At 58.0% G+C, this 6,155-nt stretch overlaps 1 long non-coding RNA gene across 1 annotated transcript in view; it reads right to left on the minus strand.

Moving 5' to 3' along the window:
* The window catches only part of LOC112616977, a 9,218-nt gene extending 3,365 nt beyond the window's left edge, over positions 1 to 5,853 (minus strand). Inside the window, exons 1-2 of the long non-coding RNA XR_003117832.1 lie at positions 5,728 to 5,853; positions 446 to 594 (exon numbers count right to left, since the gene is read on the minus strand). This is a non-coding gene — a long non-coding RNA (uncharacterized LOC112616977). The remainder of the gene's footprint in view (positions 1 to 445; positions 595 to 5,727) is intronic.
* Positions 5,854 to 6,155: the final 302 nt, after the last annotated feature.

A 6,155-nucleotide genomic window follows, 5' to 3' on the forward strand; every position in this document is an offset into this window, starting at 1 on the left:
GGGTGAAGGGGGTGTGGGTGTTGGAGTGTGGGTGAAGGGGGTGTGGGGGTTGGATGTGGGTGAAGGGGGTGTGGGTGTTGGGGTGTGGGGGACGGGGGTGTGGGTGTGGGGGAAGGGGGTGCGGGTGTGGGTGTTGGGGTGTGGGTGAATTGGCCGTGGGCACTGGGGTGTGGTGTTGCCTGGAGAGTGATGTTTGATCTGGGCTCCTGGTCTCACGGTTAGCAGCGTGGTGTCTTGTCATTTCCCACTTACTGTTCCGAATGTGATCACTAGGCTGTCAGTTTCCTCCTGGGTTGACTCTTTACACAGGTCTGGAGCTGAGGGGTTTCATGGTGGGTTGAGGGCTAGGGCTGTGTCCAGGCACACTACCGGCTGGGCTCTGCCCCTGGGTGACGAGTGCGGCTCAGGCACAGGGGTCCCCCACGCACTGTACATCCTGACTCACTTGTTCAGGGCGCTCCTGCGAACCCTCATGTCCTCGTTCTGCAGGTGTCTTGCGTGATGCTCGATTTGTTTCTCCCAAAACATCTTTATCCCACCTGAATCATATGCTACTCTTCCAGGATTCTTCAGTGTGAGGCTTTTACTCACGTTCTGGAAAATAAAAAGTGGAGAAGAGCTCAGCCACCTTGTGCCATTCCCGTTGAGGAGTGTGTGCTCCAGCACCCGGACGGCAGAGGAGCTATCTCAGCCTGGAGCATTGTGGTCCCCACCTTTCTGCCACATGGGGGATGGCGGAGGCTGCCCTCTGAGACTCAGGCCTCAGGTGGCTCCCGGCTGGCTCCTAAACACTCTAGCCACTCTGCCTTCTGGAACAGTCTCCTGGGTTGGCAGAAGTAGAAACGGAGGGCAAATCCCATTTTGGGCTTTTAGTCATTTTAAAATCTAAGCAATGATGCACTTCTAACTCTGTGTGTTAGTGTGGGTGATCCGCGGTCCCACCAGCGAGGCGAGTGTTTCTCAGATGGGGCTGTGGCTCCTGTGCCAGGTGAGTCCATCCCTTGTTTTTGAGACAGGGTCTCACTCCCGCTGCCCAGGCTGGAGTACAGTGGTGCGATCTCCCCTCACTGCAGCCTTGACCGCCTGGACTCAAGTGATTCTCCCACCTCGGCCTCCTGAGAAGCTGGGACTATAGGTGTGCACCACCCTGCCCGGCTAATTTTTGTATATCTTGTAGAGATGGGGTCTCACTATGTTGCCCAGGCTGGTCTTGAGCTCCTGGGCTCAAGCAATCTTCCTGGCTCAGCCTCCCAAAGTGCTGGTACTACAGGTGTGAGCCAGCATGTCCGGCTCAGTCGGCCTCTCTTGACACTTGGTTATTGGGTACCTTTTGGTTTGAAATATGTAAACCCAGGAGTGGGGTTAAATGTGGCAGGTTATACTGAAAAACTTCAGCTCTGCTATTTGATGTAATATGCTAAAGTGAGGCTGACTGAAATGTTTACTTTCCAATTATTTTGGACTCCAGCATCTACAGGACACCAGCAGTCTTAGAATATCAATCTACAGTCATCAAGAATGTCCAAGGCCGGGCGTGGTGGCTTACGCCTGTAATCCCAGCAGTTTGGGAGGTTGAGGCTGGCAGATCACTTGAGCTCAGGAGTTAAGAGACCAGCCTGGCCAACATGGTGAAACCCCATCTCTACTAGAAATACAAAAATTAGCCAGGATTGGTGGCGGGCGCCTGTAATCCTAGCTACTTGGGAGGCTGAGGTAGGAGAATCGCTTGAACCCGGGAGGTGGAGGTTGCAGTGAGGTGAGATTGCACCACTGCCCTCCAGCCTGGGTGACAGACTCCGTCTCAAACAAACAAACAACTAAAGAATGTCCATGACAAAGGGCAAGTGCCGACAGCAGCAGCCTTTACTGGAGCCCGCTTGCTCTGGGTCAGCTCTCCCTGGGAGGCGTGGAGCCTGGGTCCCTGAGCGGTGCCTGCCCTGGCCTGGCCCCAGGTCTCTGTGGACAGCCCTGCTCTGTGCTTGAGGATAGGGTTTACACAAGGGAGCCAGAGCCACGTTTCGGGGTGCAAGGCAGCAGGTCTCCAAATGAACGAGGCATCCACTGTTCTGGGGCCGCCTGAACCCCTAAGCCGCTATCCAGCAAGCTCCTCGGGGCCTATCGGGTGGACGGCGCCATTTCTGCAGCCCTGGCTGGCTCCCTCAGGGCACTTTGTTCTTCACTTTGGCCTTGCTTGGCCTTGGAGGCATTTCTCTTTCCCCGCCCCCCACGCTTCTCTCTTGCTGGGGGGGAACACGGGCAGCAGGAGTGTGGCCCGAGGGGAAAACCAGGCAGCTAAGACCCGCGGGCTCATTTGCTGCAAACACGTCACCTGCTTCAGGTAGAGAGGGCGAGGCTGCCTTCTGGAGCTCGGCTCAGGCTGCAGTGAACAGGGGCTGGGGACTCCTTCCAGGAGCTTGATGTGACCCCTGGCTGGGGGCTTCCAGCTGCAGAGGTGCGGACACTGCGGCCTGCGCAGCCTGTTGTGATGTGGGTGCTGGGCGCGTTGCTGGGGAGCTGCCCCTGGTGGGCCACAGAAATCGCTCATCGATGCCATGCTCTTTGTTCCAGAAACTTAGACATGCAAAGTTGATCACGAAGGGACTGAACTCAGCCATCCTGCCTGTGCTGAGGACGCTGGCGCATATTCAATGAGTGGAAACTCAGCCAATGAGGAGGGTGGGATGCACGGACCCTGCCCAGTTGCTTCCCCGGAACTTCGCGCCTCCTCTGGTGTCTGGACAGACGCCTCCCGGAGTGAAGCCGGGGCTGGTGTCAGATTCAAACCAAGTTAACAGCTGGAAAACATCTGACAGCTGAGACCTGGCTGTACTTGGCAGAGGCTTCAGAGAGCAGCGTGGGCGTTAGAGCTTTGGCTCTTAGGATGCTTAGCCTCCAAAGGCAGCCCTTTAAACCCTCATGGGACGAAAACAAACCAGCAGCAAAAGGGAGAACCAGCAAACTAGCAGAGACAGAAAAAACAGACATGCGGCCGGACGCTGTGGCTCACGCCTGTAATCCCAGCACTTTGGGAGGCCGAGGTGGGCGGATCATGAGGTCAGGAGATCCAGACCATCCTGACTAATATGGTGAAACCCCTCTCTACTAAAAATACAAAAAATTATCTGGGCGTGGTGGTGGGTGCCTGTAGTCCCAGGTACTCTGGAGGCTGAGGCAGGAGAATGACGTGAACCCGGGAGAGGGAGCTTGCAGTTAGCGGAGATTGCACCACTGCACTCCAGCCTGGGCGACAGAGTGAGACTCCATCTCAAAAACAACAACAACAACAACAACAAAACAAAACAACAACGACAACAACAGACAACGGTGTGCGTTGGGAGGCAGGTGACGGAGACATTGTCCCCCCGAAGGTGTTGACGTCAGGAATCCCAGTGGAAAACAAAATCACAAAGTTTAATTCCCCCAGCAAAATGTGGGTGGGCTCACGTATTGTGCCAGATATCTCACGTACTCTGTTCACATTTTGGGGGTCCCCAAATGCAGCGCCAATCTCTCAAGCAAGGACAGCGCCTGTCACATCACAAAGAGCTTACTTTTCCCACCATTTCTCAGCGACCAGCAGGTTTTCCCGTCTGCCGAGGGTCCTCAGCCTGTCCCCTTCCGGGATGCACACGCCTGTATCTCGCCTGCCGCTCTCTGTTATATGGGCTCGGTGACATGCACGCTTGGCGTCGGTTCAGTCCCAGAAAGACACGCTGCCCTCTGTCTGGGCACCGTCCCTGGCAGAGCTGTCTGTCCGGCGGGCAGCTGTTGGCAGCATAGGAATCTGGAGGGCAGCCGGCTGCGCCTCCTCCGCCCTCAGCCCCCACAGGACTGTTTTTCTTCTTTCGATGGTTGCTCCCAGGAAGCTGCGTGGGTGGGAGGGAGCCGGTGTCTGGCAGGGGCGTTGGGGCATCTGGGAGTCCCTGGTTTTGCCCAGGCCTGTGTCTCAGGAATGGCGGCCTCTGCACTTAACGCAGGCGAAGTGTCTATCACAAAACGACGATGCAGACACACTCGAGGCAGACACAGAAATGCTTAGGGTCTCTCTGCCCGGCCCATACATAGATTTACGTATTTATTGTGAGGAGCTGGCTCTTGTAGTGACAGGCGCTAAGAGGTCTCAGGATCTGCCGTCTGGGACTCAGGAAAGCCTGCGGTGTCAGTCAGCCCGACTCTGAGGGGGGTTGGTGTAAATTTCAGACCTTGGTCTAGAGACGGTGAGATGAGGTGTCCTGGAGCAAGCAGGAAGGCAGGAGAGCAGGGGCCATTCCTCCTTCCTCCACCGAGGCCCCTTCAGGCCGTCAGAGGACTGGATGATGCCCAGCACGCGGGTGTCACCCCGTCCGCCAATTCCGATGCCAGTCTCGTCCGGAAACACCCTCCTAGCCACACCCAGAAACACTGTCCCGGCCGCCGCCCCGGCGCCATCATGTCAATGCATAAAGTGAAGCCCCCGGGCTTTGTCCTGGACGGGGCTCCTCTCTCAGGCTCCATCCCTCGAGGCCTCAGGGAGCCGGCAACAGGGCCCGGGCCAGGGCCAGCCTCCATGATTATTTCCCATCTCCCGGCTCACTTGGTTCTTTACGAGGTTTCCAAGTAATTGATAGTTTCAGGTGAAAGCTTTTGGGAAAATTTCATTTACTATCATAAAGCAGACTGTACACTTATTTTTTGTATTATCCTTCACAGTTTTTTTGTTTTTTTTTTTAACTGGAGTTCTGTGGGTGTCATCAGTGGGTTGGGAGCTGTTTGTGATTTCCCGAGTCCTGGTGTGTGCTCAGGACACCTTGACTGTGGCTCCCTGGGAACTGGGGTTGGGCTTCACGACCCCCCAGGAGGTGACCCAGCACAGAATGCACGAGGTGGAAAGACGGCGCTCAGGCAACGAGGGTGGAAGACGCCGGTGGGAACCAGCAGCTGCTTCAGAAAAGCCGCTGCGTGCAGCACAGATGGGAGGAAGCGACCTAAAAACGGAAAGGAATAACCCCAGGAGAGGTGGGGGGAAAGGAGTGACCCCAGGAGAGGTGGGGGGAAAGGAATGACCCCAGGAGAGGTGGGGGGGAAAGGAATGACCCCAGGAGGGGTGGGGGGAAAGGCATGACCCCAGGAGAGCGTCTCCAGCCGGACTGCGGTTTTGTAAAGCCCGTGGTGGTCTCCCCAGGTCCTATGCGTGAGCGCCACGGGGATCCTCCACCTGCTCTGGACACACGGGAGGAGGGAGCTGAGAAGCCAAACCAACCAACAATCGAAACACCGGCCTAGGGCTTCGAAAGGTGCCTCCAGGCCCTTCACTCTGACATGTGCGCGGAGGGACGTCAGGGCGCCAGGTGCTGGCCGTGCCTGATGGCGCTGCAAGGTCGCGGGGAGCGCATTCCGATTCCCACTGTTTCGGAGTTTGCAGGTCAAGTTTGCACTATCTGCATAATCAGCCAGAGGGAGGAGGAATTTGGGAGAATGCATTTGCCCCACGCTGAGGCGTCTGCATTTCTTCCTCTTTCCTGAGCTGCCCCAGTGCAGTGGGCTCCGGACGATCCTGTGGCAGGAGGTTCTGAGTGGACTTTCCTGCACCCGCCACCCCCACCCCATCAGAGGCGGTCGTCCAGGCTGCAGGGCTCCGGCTGCCCGGCTCAGCCGCCTTCTAGCCCAGGAGTCCCGCCCGCCGCATCCCCTCCCCTCCGCGCGCTGCCTCGTAGCCTCCTGCGCCAGCCCCGTCCTGCGCCCCTGGACCTGGGCTCTGTGACGGCGAAGCCGGCGTCCTCACAGTCGCAGCGGCAGCGCAGGCTGAGCCTTCCCCGTGTGCGGCATCACCCAGCGCTGTCCTTCCAGCCTCCCGCGAGCCCAGGGTGTGGGGCCGCCAGACGCAGGACCTGAGAACCTGGACCCGGGCCCGGTATGCGCAGGAGTTGGCAAGTGCGCAGCACTGTGTCCCTTTGCATGGCCACTCTGGGGGCTTCCACCCGCCTAAAAAGCACAGCTCCTGAAGCACCCTGGCCCTGCACTCACGGTGGCACGCAGGCGCCGTCCCCGAGCCCAGGGGTCAGGCCCAGGGCCCTTCCCTGAAATCTGCCATGAGGGTGAACGCTTGGCCCAGGGCTCCTGAGGCTGGTGGTGGCTGCTCCCCATGAGGCCTGCTGGCTCCCAGGGGCCGCCCCCTC

This window comes from Theropithecus gelada, unplaced genomic scaffold (genome assembly GCF_003255815.1).
Source record: "Theropithecus gelada isolate Dixy unplaced genomic scaffold, Tgel_1.0 HiC_scaffold_155, whole genome shotgun sequence".
NCBI lineage: Eukaryota > Metazoa > Chordata > Mammalia > Primates > Cercopithecidae > Theropithecus > Theropithecus gelada.